This window comes from Ursus americanus, chromosome 3 (genome assembly GCF_024610735.1).
Source record: "Ursus americanus isolate L20-20 chromosome 3, mUrsAme1.1.p, whole genome shotgun sequence".
Classification (NCBI taxonomy): domain Eukaryota; kingdom Metazoa; phylum Chordata; class Mammalia; order Carnivora; family Ursidae; genus Ursus; species Ursus americanus.
In genome coordinates this window covers 16,332,847-16,350,262 of record NC_142129.1, presented here as the reverse complement: position 1 = coordinate 16,350,262, position 17,416 = coordinate 16,332,847, and the positions used below count along the sequence as shown (strand labels likewise).

General features: G+C 39.4%; 1 long non-coding RNA gene across 11 annotated transcripts in view; it reads left to right on the top strand.

Annotated features, from left to right (window-relative positions):
* LOC123788909 (uncharacterized) overlaps window positions 1-17,416 on the top strand; it is an 88,490-nt gene that overhangs the window by 24,884 nt on the left and 46,190 nt on the right. For 9 of the 11 annotated variants that reach the window (XR_015723809.1, XR_015723812.1, XR_015723818.1 and 6 more), the window contains 3 exons: window positions 827-991; window positions 1,817-1,977; window positions 16,786-16,860. This is a non-coding gene — a long non-coding RNA (uncharacterized LOC123788909). The remainder of the gene's footprint in view (window positions 1-826; window positions 992-1,816; window positions 1,978-16,785; window positions 16,861-17,416) is intronic. The other 2 variants (XR_015723810.1, XR_015723814.1) reach the window with 2 other exon arrangements.

Genomic DNA, 17,416 nt, shown 5'->3' with positions numbered 1-17,416 from the left:
TGTTTTAGTTTGTTTGGCTGTTAAAACAAAAATCCATAGACTGGTGGCTTAACTGGTGTAAGGTCAAACAGCTCGGGTTGGGATCCTGGCTGTACCATTTATCAACTGAGTGATCGGAAAAGGTTATTCAACCTCCTGTTCTGCAATTTTGTCATCTCTAAAATAGCGATGATAATAGTATCTACCTCATAGGGCTTCTGGGAGGGTTGAGTGAATGAAATATGTAAAGCTCTTGGAACGATGCCTGGCGTATGGTGAATGCTCTGTATTTGTTAGCTGTGAGCGTGATGATGGTGGTGACGATGATGATGATGAAATTCTGCCAGGCACTTGGAAACGAGTTTAAAACTTCTTGCTCCCAACTATAAACCAAAATAGGGATTTGACTTTTTGAAGAAAGAGTTGAGATGAGGTGCATTTTGCTCCTGAAAAAAAAAATTATCTGGAAGAAAACTCGTATTATTAGATAAGGGGATAGAAAATTAAAGAACAAACAAGGAAAAAAACCAAAAAACCCACAAACAAACTGCATATGGATTCTATAAAATATCAAGGCTCAGTAAAGGGGAATTTCAACTGAATTTAACTTAGAAAAGAACATCCTCTAAGATTTATGTATAGCCAGGAGTAAAAGAAAAAACAAAAACGGTGTTTAATTCTCTGAATTTTTCTTTTGTATGGCTTCTATAAAACAAGAGAACCAGGAAAAATCATCAGTTTAAAGACAAAATAAGGTACAATGTATTAGAAATGAGGGGGGATAAGAAATAATTTCACGGACATTAAAAATACAACTGAAAAGAAGAATGTTGATGTTCTTTCACAGCAATAAGGGGGGGAGCCAGTGATACACCAAATTTGAGAACGTTCCCGTAAGGCAGAAGGAAAGGATAAGACAAGAAAACAATGAAGAATACAACAGATAGAAGAATAATGAAGATACGGACTCATAGTTGTTCCTGAATGAATAACAATAATTGGATCCAAAGCGGTGAGAAACAAGATTCACATTTCATTAGCAAACAGACAGACAATTAGAAACACATGAGTTTGAAGACAGGCTTGGATCATCATATGCTGGAGAATTCAATGAAGAAAAAAAAAAGCCACACAACTCTCTTCCTTGTACTTACAATGGCAAAAGAGAGATTTCTATAGGTATTCAGGGTTAGAAAAAACAACCCACTAAAAGCAAATGTTAAAAATAGAAAAGCTGATTATGTTCGAAGAACACAATTTGCCCGTACTTAGAGGGCCTTCTGCAATAATGATGTTAGAAAGCCACAAAGCAAACTCAGTTGCAATTTGAAGATGATAAAATGTGTATCTGGAAACCCAGAAAAATTAACAGAAAATGTATTAGAAACAAAAAAGAGAAAGAGAGAATTCAGGGGGCAAAAGGGCAGCCGGATGGCCGCCCCAGGTTTATCCCGTTTTCATTATGGTTAATCTGTATACTGGTTAATGTGCCTACGGAATCACTGAAAATCGGCCGTAGTTTTTATTTTAGCTGTGACTTGGCGTTATCGGATACCTCTTCTCCCCACCCATTCCCTCTAGTAATATCATATGATGAAAATCAATATATACCGTTTTTAAAGAGTTCTTGGTATGTTGACAAAGACGGATCACTTTCTCTCAAAAAAAGCCTCATCAAATTTGAAAAAGCAGAAATTATTATGTCATGGGCTTTGCTAACTAGACAAAAGTAGAAATTAAACCAGGGTTTGAACCAAAATAACAACAAAAGCATCTAGAAACTAAAATCAAGTAGTCCCCCCCCCCCAATCCACAGTTGCAATTTTGGTGTTTTCAGTTACTGGTGGTCAACAAGCCTGGAAGCAGATGATTCTCCTTCTAAATGATTATCAGAGGGTCAAGAGCAGCCTCGCGCTCGGACGCAGTGCCCACGTCATTCGCCCCGCTTCCTCTCAGCACGCAGGCGTGTTACCACCCCACAGCGTCACTGGGAGAAGGGTGAGTACAAGTACAATGAGATATTTTGAGAGAGAGAGAGTGCTCACACATTTACATAACCCTTATTACAATATATTCTTGTAATTACTCTAATTTATTGTTGTTAATCTCGTCTGTGCCTAATTCACAAGCTCAACTTTATCACGGGTATGTGTGGATAGAGGAAACAACATAGCGTCTAATATATATAAGGTTCAGGGTTATCCTCTTTTTCAGGCATTTCTGGAGGTCTTGGAGCATAGCCTCTGCAGATAAGGGGGTATTACTCCATTGCTAAGTGACTCTTGCAGTATTTCAAAGATTCAAATATAAACTGAAGATCAGATGTGCCTGAGGAGGAGAATATTCCAAACTCTCTCATTCTCAAGAGCAATGTTTCTGGCCAGCCCCCAGGCTCAGCATAGCCTCTCTCCTCAGGGATCACTGTGCTCCTGCTGGGGTGCGTTCCTCGTGTCCCTGCCAGGCAAGTGATTGATTATACATCTTCATTACCTCATCGGTTTGTGCGCTGAATGTGGAAGGGATCCAGCAGCCGGAGGAAGAAGTGAAAAAACAAGGCTATAATCGTTTGGGATGTGATAGGACCTAGGTAAAAGTTCTGTTTCAAGTCCATAGCAATCCTATTTGGCTCTCCAAAGAGAGGCCTCTCTTCCCCTAAATTTGATGCAGAATGCCTAAAACTGAAAAGTGTTCTTTGCAGAAAGATCAGCTGCTGAGTTACCACCTTTTCTTAGATGTCCCCCCAATAAAATAAATAAGAGTCTCATTAACAGAAAACAGTTTCATTTCCCTCTTTCCCTTTCAGAACGGGGTGATTTTGTGCATTACTGAAAGCCAAGCTAAGCAGCAGTCTGAGAGAAAGGATATGGTCGAATGTCCGTACAGCTGGGGGATAATGTTAGAAAACTATGTTTGGTTGTGTTTTTCCGAAGAACTAAAGAGCAGAAAACTATGTTTGGTTGTGTTTTCCCAAGAACACTCAAGGCCAGTCACAGTGAAAGCTCAGCACTTAGCCTTGGAAGGGAGACTGTTTTAATAACTGCAAACAATGGTTGTCAGTAGAAGGGATTTGGGACATCAGTCCTAGCTCCATAATGACGGCTCCTCACTCCTCAGCAAACAGATTGTGTCTCTTAAAAAATAAACAAACAAACATCCTTAGAGGAGGGAAAACGGGATGTGAAGAAGAAGCTTATAGTGTTTTCTGCTCTACTTCCCTAGAAAGATAAAAGGAGGAAAGGTTCTTAGAGGGGGTTGGGGGAGAGGGAAATGTATAGAAAGCCAGAATTGGATTTTGGAGAAGGTGATTTGTTGCAGGCCACCAACAAACTTTGTTGTGATGTTTCAGTTCTAAAGGGTGACATTTGACATAAGAACAAAGATCAGTGGGCTAAAGAGATGGCACAGACAGGTGACCGGTGACTGTCCTGGGTGCCCCTCCATGCTTGTTCCTTAACCCACTGTAACGTAGTAGTTTGAGTACATGCCTATTGCCATCAGACTCGGAGGGAGGCCACCTGCCTGTCTGTTGTGCGGTGTCTGGTAACAATAACCATGTTTCAACAAGCTTGTTGAAGTGACATGGTTATAGAAATGAGGATTAATGGTCATGCATGTCATCAAACCTCCAGCTGACAGCAGGCATCCCCGGAGAGCTGGTAATTCAGGCTCCTTTAAAAAGCTTCCGCGACAAAGAGCTCATTCCTCCGGTAATCTAAATCACTGGGTGATTTAATTGGGTAATTTAGATTAATAGATAGATTAAATCAAAATCTCTTTTCTTCTATGGATTTTACCTTACAAAGCTAAACGGAGTATGTATTTCCCTGTTTAGAATCTAACCCCTACTAGCATCTATTCCCTTTGTCAGTATTACTATAAGTGAATTACAGATGCAGAAATTGAGGTTCACATAAACTAAATAACTTGCCCAAAGTCAGAATACCAGGGGTACTGCTTATTCTGGGACTTGAACTCGGTTCTCTTTGATTCTGTCATCTGTGAGCTTAACCACTCTGCCATACTGAAAATAACTACAATTCCTTAAAATGGATCTTTTAAAAAAAGTAGCTGCTGTAGCACTTACCATCTCAAAATACTCTCTCCACCTACCATTTAACTTGTCAGTATCTCTCTCGGAATGGAGAACAAAAATAAACACGGTGTGCCAGGTGTTATCTGGCTAGCAGAGAGGGCATGGGACGACGACCAAATTTGATCTGGGCCCTGACATTTCCGCTTCAGTAAACTGAAATTGTGTTTGGGCTACCATACTTATATTTGTTTTGTGATAAACAAAAATTCCAGATTTTTAACTGTGAATTGCTCCAAAGAAAGGTCTTCTCAATCCAGTTGTAAAGTTTACTGTTTTGACTAAAATGCAAGATCATTTATCTTTGTTAAATTTCATTACTTTGGATTAGGCCTGCCACAATCATTTTAAAAGTTGGTTCTGGGGGCGCCTGGGTGGCGCAGTCGTTAAGCATCTGCCTTTGGCTCAGGGCGTGATCCTGGCGTTATGGGATCGAGCCCCACATCGGGCTCCTCCGCTATGAGCCTGCTTCTTCCTCTCCCACTCCCCCTGCTTGTGTTCCCTCTCTCGCTGGCTGTCTATCTCTGTCAAATACATAAATAAAATCTTTAAAAAAAATAAAAAATAAAAAAAAATAAAAGTTGGTTCTGACATCTGCCATATTAGCTAGCCTCCAAACTTTATGTCATCTGCACATTTGATAGCCATATTTTCTATATTTAGTCATGTCATTGCTAAAATATTAAAAGGACAAGATAAATCCCAGGTTTAGCCATCTTACACTAAAAATGCCCCTGAATATAAAAGAACTAACCATGTCTGGAGAAATTTCTCAATAGTTTGTAGGACAACAATCCAGACTATATTTTACCATATTATTAACCAGGAAATAAGAGTAACCTTTGTTTAAATGCCATGTAGAAATCATTATACCCCACATGTCAACCCTATTAAAACAGGCTAATGTATTCTGACAAATGCTTAGTGAATCTACATTGGCTCTCGGTAATCACATAATATTTTCTAAAGGCTCAAAACGTACAGTTAATGATATGTCCTGGAATTTTCCATGGAGGAAATATCTGTGTGCTTGGGGGTCTTGTTTCTGGAAAAGGAAAACACGGATCTTTCAATGAAAGATACAGTGAAAACAAAAGGTGATATTATTTGCAGTACCGTGTTTTTGGATGTGACACAATTTTCTCCCATTTTTCTCCACACACATGTCCTGGTCATTTCATTAACTTCACAAGTATATGAGCCTACATCTTATGTGTTTGAATATTTTGAAACTCTCTTGTAATATTATATTACGTAATATCATAATATTATGTACAATGTTACAGTGTTTTGAAACCAGAAGACAGACTGCGTATAGAATCATCTTAGAAATTGGGTAATATTGCCAAAGCAATTTGCCATTTGGAAGACATCTTGTCACTTCAAATCTTCCTGATGACTGATTATACCGGGTTGAATATTCTCCAAAAAGAACACATCATCTCCTCGCACTTATTTTCTTCAAAATCTTTATCTCCTCTTACAGTTAAGCTTTCCAACAAGTTTCCTGGCCCATACTGTGAATTTTATACAAAATTATTTTTAACGCTTTACCATGTGAGCCCTGGTTTCATTATGCCGCGGTCTGTATAAGACTCCATTTTACATTTCATGATTTCATTGATTTTGATCATATATTATCTAGTTATTTTGGTCTTTTACTTCCCTTGAAATAGTAACTGGTCTTCTCTGAACCTTCTCTGGATCCTCTCGAGGTTGATTGCACATTTCTTAGGTGTGCTGAGCAGGCATTCTCGAAGCTTTCTGCCGGTGGGGATGCACTAATGACTTGGTCATTTGAGTCCCCCACCCCCCTGCCCCATGCAGTGGGGATGGAAATCTCACTGCAGTTCCATCAGGTTCCACATGATGGTGGCCTTGTCTCCATAAACCGGACTTCCCGGCCCTCTGGGTGCCGCAAGTGCTTTGGCCTCAATTTCACGCTCCTGCAATAAAGCGGCTGTCAGCGGGCCGGAGCCCCTGCCGAAGGCCTGAGGTTTTCGGCTTGGGATCCACGACCTGTGGCTGACACGCGGGGATCGTGGGCTGTACGATGCGTGCAGGAGAGCAGTGGGAGCACCTGAACACTTGCAAGTGCTGCTGCTTTACACAACTGCGTTTGGGGTCTGCGTTGGATTTTTCTGTGGGATCTTTTTTGGGCACAGTTCAAATTGTAAGGGTGGAGGATGACAAATAATGCTACGGTCTAAATTGAGAGCGGCAGTCACTGTATAATATAAGATGGCAAAGATGTAACATGACAAAAGAATATAAAATTCTCATTTAAAATGACAATCATCACAATTTGGCTTACATTGGGTGGGTTATATAAAGTATATTACTAAAATTAATTTCACCAGTTACTTATTACTTCTTAAAATGTGGCTGCTGGGAACGTGGTGAGAGCTATTGGCTGCCCCATACTTTTAAGCATGTACTAGATGTCACAAATAGTGCCAACGATCTTTCAGAGATTATTCCCCAGGAACTCTTTGAGAGATAATGTTATTGTCACTGTTTTGATTATAGGGCAGCTTAGGTTTATCGAGGTTAAGTTCAAAGTCACAGAAGAACTGATTGAAGAAGCTGTGATATTCATCCAAGGTGTCTAGTGACACTATTCCCCAGTCCACTGAGGACAGCACAAAGAAAATTAACTTTTACTTTTTATAAAAAGAGAAACCTCTTCATCATCCAAAATGAAGTCTCACCACGGCTCAGCACAAATGCTTCCTTACCTTATGAAATAATTGAATTGACCTCCTAAAAAATGAAAAAGAACTCATTATCATTGTTTGCATGTATTTTTCAGGAACGAGTTACTTCCAAAGTATGTGAGTCATCAGAACAAATAGCACTTTATATGTATGTATATATATATATTGTAAAGTGATATTTGTTCCGATATGTATATATGCTTATGTATATATGTACACATGTGTATATATAGGTACATATATATGTACCTCATAACTTTAATCAAAAGATGAAAGTGTTATATCAGCAAAGTTTTCCCCATTCCTTCACCTTTCTCCTTGTGTACTTCTGTTTCTTAGTCTCGTTTTCTGCTTCAGGAAGGGAAAATCACATGTGCCTGCTTGTCCAGAAACCCTGGCAAGAAAAGAGTAAACGTATTCCTCACTGGATCCCAGCTGGTGACCACTAGATAAAAATGGAACGCCTTAGAAAGACTAGGATGGAAACAATGCAAAGATTGAAATCTCTGAGCAAAAGTGACTCCATGAGCTCTGAGGCTTACGTGGGCACGTACTCAAAGGGTGTTGGGTATTCCGGGGACAAGCCACTATACTTATTCTTCAAACTCTGCTTTGTGAACTGGGACAAGACAAAGCAAATGCACGGGAGGCAAATGTCCACTGAGAAAATCATACTTTTTATTTTAATCATACAGCAGGTGTGGATGGAGTGAGGGTCTGTGACTATCATGTCGGATTCATGTTGACTAGTTAGACTGTGCTTTCACAATTACTGTGTCCACTTAACATCCGTGAATAGGATGAAACCCACTTAGTCTAAATTAATGGTTCTCAAGTAACAAAATTACATTTATGACTACTAATTCCTGGCCCCACACCATCTGATTCTGATTCAGTTATTCTGAGACTGGTCCTGATATTATTATTTTTGTTTGAATATTTGCTTGCTTTTGCTCTCTAGATAATCACAATGTGCAGCTAGATTTAAAGACCGCAGGTTAAGACAAAAAAAAAAATACACTTACTAAGATTCCAAATAATTATTGAGGTGAAGACTAATTTTCTATTGCTCAAAGACTTCTAGTTTATACGGCAGACTAAGCACATACATAGTGATCCCCATTATTCATGAATTCTGTATTTGTGAATTTGCCTTCATGCTAAAATTTATAACCTCCAAACAAACACAAACAACTGTAGCACTTTCGTGGGCAATCACGGACACACACGTGCTCAGCGTGGTGAGAACTTTGCCCAACAGGCACATTCCCAGCTGCGGGTAAACAAGATAATTCAGCCGCCATGTTTTAGCTCTCATAAACAGCTCTCCAACTCTTAACAGTCTGTTTAGTGCCATGTTTTTCACATTTTTGTGCATTTTAATTGTTTTATTTTTCATTTTTTTAAGATTTTAATTCCACTTAGTTAACCTACCGTGTTATATCAATTTCAGGTGTACAATGTAATGATTCAGCACTTCCATACAACACCTGGTGCTCATCACAGGGGCACTCCTTAATCCTCATCACCTGTTTTACCCATCCCCCCCACCCTCGTCCCCTCTATAACCATCAGTTCTGTATTAATAAGAGTCTATTTCTGGATTTCTCTCTCTCTCTCTCTCTCTCTCTCTCTCTCTCTCTCTCTCTCTCATTTTTTCCCCTTTGCTTCTCTGCTTTGTTTCTTAAGTTCCACATATGAGTGAAATCATAGGATATTTGTCTTTTTCTGATGGAGTTGTTTCACTTAGCATTATACTCTCTAGATCCATCCATAGTGTTGCAGAAGGCAATATTTCATTCTTTTTTATGACCAAATAATATTCCTCTGTGTGCACGTGTGCGTGTGTGTGTGTGTCTGTACACCACCTCTTCTTTATCCACTCATCAATCCATGGACACTTGGGTTGCTGCCATATCTGGGCTATTGTAAGCAATGCTGCTATAAACAGAAGGGTGCATGTATCCCTTTGAATTAGTGTTTTTTGTATTTTTGGGTAAATACCCAGTAGTGCAATCACAGAATCATAGGGTAGTTCTATTTTTAACTTTTTGAGGAACCTCCATAATGTTTGCACAGAAGCTGCACCAGTTGACATTCCCACCAACAGTGCACGAGGATTCCTTTTTCTTTACATCCTCTCCTACACATACAGTTTGTTGTGTTGTTGATTTTAACCATTCTGACAGGTGCGAGATGATACCTGATTGCAGTTTTGATTTGCATTTCCCTGATGATGAGTGATGTTGAGCATCTTTTCATGCATCTGTTGGCCATCTGAATGTCTTCTTTAGAGAAATGTCTGTTCATATCTTCTGCCCATTTCTGAATTGATGTATTTGGTTTGGGATGTTGAGTTGTTTAAGTTCTTTATATATTTTGGATACCAACCCTTTATCAGCTGTGTCATTTATCAAATATCTTCTCCCATTCATAGGCTGCCTTTTAGTTTTGTTGATTTTTTCCTTTGCTGTGCAGAGGCTTTTTTATTTTGATGAAGTCCCAATAGTTTTTGCTTTTGTTTCCCTTGCCTCAGGAGACATGTCTAGAAAAATGGTGTTATAGCTAGTATCAGAGGAATTACTGCCTGTGCTCTGTTCTAGAATTTTTATGGTTTCAGGTCTCACATTTAGGGCTTTAATCGTTTTGAGTTTATTTTGTGTATGGTGTAAGAAAGTGATCCAGTTTCATTTTTTTGCATGTAGCTGTCCACTTTTCCCAGAACAATTTGTTGAAGAGATTATCTTTTTCCCATTGCATATTCTTGCCTCCTTTGTCAAAGATTAATTGGCCATATAATGATGGGTTTATTTCTGGGCTCTCTATTCTGTTCCATTGATCTATGTCTCTATTTTTGTGCCAGTACCATACTGTTTTGACTACAACAGCTTTGTAGTATATCTTGAAATCTAGGATTGGGATACCCCCAGTTTAATTCTTTCTCAAGGTTACTTTGGCTATTCAGGGTCTTTTATGGTTCCACACAAATTGTAAGATTATTTGTTCCAGTTCTGTGAAAAATGCTGTTGGTACTTTGGGATTGCATTAAATCTGTAGATTACTTTGGGTAGTACGGACATTTCAACAGTATTATCTCAATCCATGAGCATGAATTATCTTTCCATTTGTGTCAGCTTCATTTTTTAATAATTTTTAATTGATTTGTAGTTTTCAGAGCACAGGTCTTTCACTTTCTTGGCTAAGATTATTCCTAGGTACATTATTTTTTGGTGCAATTATAAATGGGATTGTTTTCTTAATTTCGCCTTCTGCTTCATTATTAATGTATAGAAATGGAATGGACTTCTGCATACTGATTTTGTATCCTGCAATTTTATTGAATTTATTTATCCGTTCTAGCACTTTTTTGGTGCAGTCTTTGGGGTTTTCTATATGCAGTATCATATCATCTGCAAATAGTGAAAGTTTTACTTCTTCCTTACCAATTTGGATGCCTTTTATTTCTTTTTGTTGTCTGATTGCAGTAGCTAGGACTTCCAGTACTATGTTGAATGTAAGCGGTGAGAGTGGACATTGTTTTGTCCCTGACCTTAGAGGAAAAGTTCTGTTTCTCACCAATGAGTATGATATTAGCTCTGGCTTTTCGTATATGATCTTTATTATGTTGCGGTATGTTCTCTCTAACCGTACTTTGTGGAGGGATGGATGTTATACTTTGTCAGATGCTTTTTCCGCATCTATCGAGACTACCGTATGGTGGTGGTCTTTCTTTTGTTGATGCAATGTACCACATTGGTTTGCACATATTGAGCACACTTGCATTTAATAAATCCCATTTGATTATGGTGTATTATTTTTTAATGTATTGTTGCACCCAGTTTGCTAATATTTTGTTAAGCATTTTTACGTCTATGTTAGAAATATTGGCTTATATTCTTTTTTTTTCTTTTTTCTTGTATCTTTATCTGGTTTTGGTATCAGGGTAATGCCAGCCTCATAGAATAAATTTGGACGTTTTGGGAATAGTTTGAGAAGTATAGGTATTAATTCTTTCTTTCTTTAAGTTTATTTAAGCAGTCTCCACATTCAACATGGGGCTCAAACCCAAGACCCTGAGACCATGAGTCACATGCTCTTCGGATGGAGCCAGCCAGGTGCCCCTCTGTTAATTCTTCTTTAAATGTTTGGTGGAATTCACCTGTGAAGCCGTCTGGTCTGGACTTTTGTTTGTTAGGAGATTTTTTTTTTTTTAAAGATTTTATTTATTTATTTGACAGAGATAGAGACAGCCAGCGAGAGAGGGAACACAAGCAGGGGGAGTGGGAGAGGAAGAAGCAGGCTCATAGTGGAAGAGCCTGATGTGGGGCTCAATCCCGTAACGCCGGGATCACGCCCTGAGCCGAAGGCAGACGCTTAACCGCTGTGCCACCCAGGCACCCCTTGTTAGGAGATTTTGATTACTGATTCAGTTTCCCTGCTGGTAAGCGGTCCATTCAAATTTTCTGTTTCTTCCTGATTCAGTCTTGGGAGGTTCTATGTTTCTAGGAATTTATCCATTCCTTGTAGGTTGTCCAAGTTATTGGCATATCATTTTTCATATTTTCATATAATGCTTTGTATTTCTGTGGTGGTGGTTATTCTTTTATTTCTGATTTTTTTTTCTCTTTTTTTATTTGATGAGTCTGGCTAAAAGTTTATTAATTTTGTTGATTCTTTCGAAGAATAAGCTGCTGGTTTCATTGTCCTATTGCTTTTTTAAGTTTTTATATCATTTATTTCTGCTCTAATCTTCATTATTTCCTTCCTTCTACTGAGTTTGGATTTTGTTTGTTGTTCTTTTTCTAGCTCCTTTAGGTGTAAGGTTAGGTTGTTTGAGATTTTTCTTGCTTCTTGAGGTAGGCTGGTATTGCTCTAAATTTCCTTCTTTGAACAACTTTTGTTGCATCCTAAAGATTTTGGACTGTTGTATTTTCATTTTCAACTGTCTGTAGATATTTTTCATTTCCTCTTTGATTTCTCGGTTGACCCAAGTAACATGTTGTTTAACCTCCATGTCTTTGTGTTCTTTCCAGATTTTTTCTTATGGTCACTTTCTAGTTTTATAAGTATTATGGTCAGAAAAGATGCATGGTATACATATAATCTTTTCGAATTTGTTGAGATTTGTTTTGTGACCTAATATGTGGTCTATTTTGGAGAATGCTCCATGTGCTCTAGAAAAGAATGTGTATTCTGTTTTAGGATGGAATGTTCTGAATATCCGTTAAATCCATCTGGTCCAATGTGTCATTCAAAGTCATTGTTTGCTTGTTGATTTTGTTTGACTTAACTATCCATGTAAGTGGGATGTTGAAGAACCCTACTATTACTGAATTACTATTGATTAGCCCCTTCATGTTTGTTATTAGCTGCTTTATGTATTTGGGTGCTCCCATGTGGATGCCTAAACATTTACAGTTGTTTTATCTTCTAGTTGGATTGTTCCCTTTATGGTTATATGGTGTCCTTCTTTGTCTCTTGCTACAGTCTTTGTTTTAAAGTCTGTTTTGTTCAATATAAATATTGCTACATTGGCTTTTTGTCACCTCTGTTTGCATAATAGATGCTATTACATCTCCTCATTTTCAATCTGCACGTGTCTTTATGTCTAAAATGAGTCTTGTAGGCAGCTTAGAGATGGGTCTTGCTTTTTTATTCATTCTGTCACCTTATGTCTTTCGGGGCATTTGGTCTATTTACATTCAAAATAATTATTGATAGGTACTTATTGCCATTTTGTTTCTTGTTTTATGGTGGCTTTTGTGATTCTTCTCAGTTCCTTTCTTCTCTTAAAATTTGCTGGCTTCCTGTAGTGATATACTTGGATTTCTTCCCCCCTCCTTTCTCTCTTTCTTTACATATCTATTACTGGTTTTTGATTTGTGGTTACCATTTGGTTTATGTATAACATCTTATGCATATGGCAGTCTGTGGTAATTTGATGGTTTCATTCTAAAAGCACTACCTTTTTATTCCTCTCCTCTGACATTTTAGGTATACGGTGTCATGCTTTACATTCTTTTATTTTGTGAATTCCTTGACTGATTTTTATAAATATGCCTAATTTTACTGCTTTTGTGCTTCCTACTTTTCTTACTCCTGCTTAAGGTCTTTCCTTTCCACTTAAAGAATCCCCTTTAACATTTTTTTGTAAGGCTGGTTTAGTGGTGAAGAATTTCTCTAACTTTTATTTGTCTGGGAAACTCTTTATTTCTCCTATTCTGAATGACAGCCTTGCTGGACAGAGAATTCTTGGTTCCAGGTTTTTTCTTTTTTCTTTTTTTTTCTTTCAACACTTTGACTGCATCATGCCACTTTCTCCTGGCCTGTAAAGCTTCTGCTGAAAAATCAGCTGATAGCCTTATGGGGTTTCCCTTGTATGTAACTGTCTTCTTTTCTCTTGCTATTTTTAAAATTCTCTCTTTAAGGGGCACCTGGGTGGCTCAGTCGGTTAAGTGTCCAACTCTTGATTTTGGCTCAGGTCATGATCTCAGGTGGTGAGATCAAACCCCGTATCAGGCTCCTCGCTCAGCAGGGAGTCTGCTTGAGATTCTCTTTTTCCCTCTCTGTGCTCCTCCCCCTGCTCATGCACTCTCTCTCTCTAAAATAAATAAATCTTAAAAAAAAGAAAAATAAAATTCTCTCTCCCTACTTTTAGCTAGTTTAAGTACTATGTGTCTTGGTGTGGACCTCCTGGGTTGAATTTGTTAGGAGTTCTCTGTGCCTTTTGGATCTGGATGTCAGTTTCCTTCCCCAGATTTAGAACCTTTCAGCTATTTCTTTAAATAAATTTTCTGCCCCCTTGTTCCTTCTGAGATCCCTATAATGCGAATGTTATTACACTTGATGATGTCGCTGAGTTCCCTTAATCTATTTTCATTTCTTCTTATTCTTTCTTCTCTTTTGTGTTCAGCTTGATTACTTTGCGTTACTCTGGCCTCCAGGTCCCTGAGCCATCCTTCTGTTTGGTCTGTCTATTCCCTCTAGTCTACTATCTATTCCCTGTATTTTTCCCTGTATTTTTAATTTCAGTTATTGAGTCCTCATCTCTGATTGGTTCTTTTTCATCTTTTCTATTTCTTTGTTGAGGATCTCACTGATGTCCTCCACTCTTTTCTCAAGTCCAGTGAGTATCCTCATGATCACTACTTTAAATTCTCTATCAGGCATATTGCTTATCTCCATTTTGCTTAGGTCTTTTGCTGTGACTTTGTCCTGTTCTTTCATTTTGGGACATATTCTTCTGTCTCCTCATATTATCTACCTCTCTCTGTTTTTATGTGTTGGGAAAGTCAGCTATGTCTCCTGCTCTTAAATGTAGTGGCTTTGTGAAGAAGAGGTCCTGTAATGCCCTCCAATGCAATGTCCATTGTTCACCAGGATCTGGCACTTCAAGATGTCTCCCCTGTGTGTCACTGTACCCTACTGTTGTGGCTAAGCTGCTTTTGCTTTCAGGCCAGTCATCTGCTATAGCTCTCGTTGCCTGTTGTGGGCTGAGTGTGGTCCCTGTGTTGTTAGTGGGCTAGTCTGAGGCTGCCTTGGGATTGATTTGGGTCAGACCAGGCATTTACCAGACCTGCAATAGTACCAAATTTCAGGGCACTCTCCTTGTGTTGTCCCCTGGGAGGCTTTTGTTGGTGGTAGTGCCTGCAGTCAGAGATGTCTGCCCCCAGCCTACTGTTGGGGCCACAGTGAGACCGGTGTGTGTGGTTATTTTCCCCTCTCCCAGGGCAGGAATCACTTTGGAGTGGTGCTGGCCCCTGCTGAGGTTGCTTGCACACTGTCATGCTTGTGGAACTGCGTTGGATGGCCTACTGACAAGGCCGAGTTGGACGGGGCAGGTCTACAGAAGAGCACAGGGGTAGGGCATGTGGTGTTAGCAATGTTTTAGTGGGTCTGCTGTAGGGGAGACCAGGAGCCAGGGCCTAGCTGGAGGGAGTGGATCTGAGGAGGTGCGTGGGGTGGGCACGTTGGTAGCTTGCTAGGTGGAGAGTGTTAGTGTTGTGCTGGTTCCCACCAGTGTCCATGTGTGTAGGCTGGGTGATGGGACATGGAAGCGGCACTGAGCAGTTCTTTTGTTCTTGCAGAAGTCTCCCAATGGTCCCTGCCCCTCCAGAACATGCTCTGAGAGTAGTAAACAAATCTCCCCACGTATACCCTAGGTGTTTTTCAAACTGCTTTTATGCTGTATCTCAGTGGGGCTGTTTCGCTGTTTCTTTAAGCACAGGGATTCAGTTTCCTCTTGCCCTCCAGCTCTTCCAGAGCTGAACCCACCAATTTTAAAGTTCCAGATGTACAGCCCCGCTGATTGTGAGATCTTAAGTTAAACCCCTTTGGTTTTCAAAGTCAGGTGTTATGGGTATTTGTCTTCCTAGTGTGGGTCCCCTGTGCCTGGAGCATCCGGTGTGAGGTCGGCTCCTCTCCCCCTTCTCCATGCCCAAGGCAGCCCTCACTCCCAGTCCTGTGGGTCCCTTTGGCTCCCAACTTCATCTCTGTCCTTCCTACCCTCATTGACGTGGACTCTTCTCTCTCTTTAGCAGTGGAGAGTCATTCAGCCACTCTTGGAATAATTATTTGGGTTATTTACACTGATGTGCATGTTATCTAGGAGCACCTGTGGGCCAAGACGAGCCCAGGATCCTCCTACTCTGCCATCCTTCCCAGAAGTCAAATATAAAATAATTTAAAAATTTTTTCTGGACGTTATGCATATTATGACTGGATTCTGTTACAGTTTCCAATGCGATTTTTGTTTTGTTCTGACTTAAAGCTAATCATCTTGCTTGGACTTAAACTCCCAACTCTTGGGTGGCATCTGACATTTCATATTTTTTTTAAATATTTTATGTATTAGAGAGAGAGTGGGAGGAGGAGCGGGGGGCAGGAGGGAGGGACAAGCAGACCCTGCACTGAGTGCAGAGCCTGACGTGGGGCTTGATCTCAGGGCCCTGAAATCACGACCTGAGCCAAAAACAAGAGTCAGATGCTCAACTGACTGAGTCACCCACATGCCCCTGTGTCTGACATTTCGATACGGTTCTTTGTGTGTGTGTGTGTGTGTGTGTGTGTGTGTGTGTGTGTGTGTGTGTGAGATGTTTTAAGTCTACCTGATACATACATGATTCAAGTTTTAGCCAGAGATTTGGGCAGAGATTTCCATAAAGCTTGAGATTCCATTTCTCTGGTTCTCTCCTCTCTAGGTTTTCTCCCTCATTATCCATTGGCTGTGGTTTCTCAAAACTCTATAGACAAAATGAATGTGGATTTTCTAGCAGAGGTTTTGCTATTCTGCATGGTGAAGACTGTGACCTGCCCTAAGGCTGAAAACTATAATCAGTGAAAAATTATCCAATGCCTTTTTCTTCTTTCATGTGTTGATACCCCTCCCAGATCGATCTCCATGCTTATGTTCACTCTCAAGAGCCTTCAAATAATCATGTTTTGTGCTTTGACCAAGGCTTACAATTGTTGCCTAATGAAGGGCTGGTCCCATGCAAAGTTATTCAGCCAGTATGCAAGTGGATTTTCTCCCACATATTCATTACTTGTTTTGTAACTTTGTGCTTTCTCCCCCTTTAAAGTTTGATTATTTGTTATTATTGTTTTGTTTATGTTACTTCTTTTCCCCCTTGTAGGATTTTTTTATTGATGTAAAGTTTTTCTGTTCGCTATTCATTTTTTAATCTTTAATTTTTCCTTCCTTGTGCTTTCTTTTTATCTTAGTGTTCTTTTCTAGTTTTTATATTAATGATTTAATTTTGTTATTTTTTAGTTTTTATACTGATTTAATTAATTTATTTTTAACTTTTACTTTCTGCTATAACTTTTACTTACTGTTATAACTCTTTAGCGCTTCACGTTTTCCTTTGATTATTGTTTTAAAAGTATCCCCTAGACCCTGATAGGTTCACTGATCTGATTTCCATTACTACTATTTTTTTAATTGTTAACATCTTCAACATTCAAGAGTCATTTAATAAAAATTTTTTGAATTTCCAGATTGTATTTGGCCTCAAGAGAATGTGTGCAAGATTTAGAAGATGGAAATGAAGTGGCCGTTTTTATGCTCAAATGGTAAGTGAGGAACTTAAGGTCATATGGCACCCATGTGCCGTCCCTCATCTGCTCATTCAGCTGTTGGCATGGCCAGCATCTAACCCAGCTCCTCCAGCTCCCATCAGATCTTCTGGTTTGGTTTCCAGCATCATTGAGGTAGGTCAGAGACAGACTCTGGTTCCAGTTTGTCTTTATGGATTCTGGTGCATTTCCACAAGTTACAGGTTTCTCTGTTCTCCCTGTTTCATAAAGATGTCAAGCCCAACCCAGCCTCAGAGGTAACAGTTTGCATAGATTTGTCCACAGATCCCACAGTTGGGCATGGTCTACGATTTATAGTAAATCACTGGGTCCTGTATTACTCATAAGGATAGCTTTTCTGATCAAACCCTGATTTCAAAAATTGGTACTGGAAGTGGTTCCAGAGGAACAAGAACCTTGAAGAAGGGTTCTCTGAATTGATTCTGTTAAGCATATCTGTTATTTTGCTGTTGATGTTCTGATTAGGCTGAAAATCATTAATGACCCTCTTTCCAGTGGTAAAGGAGACATTGATGGTTCATGATATACATCA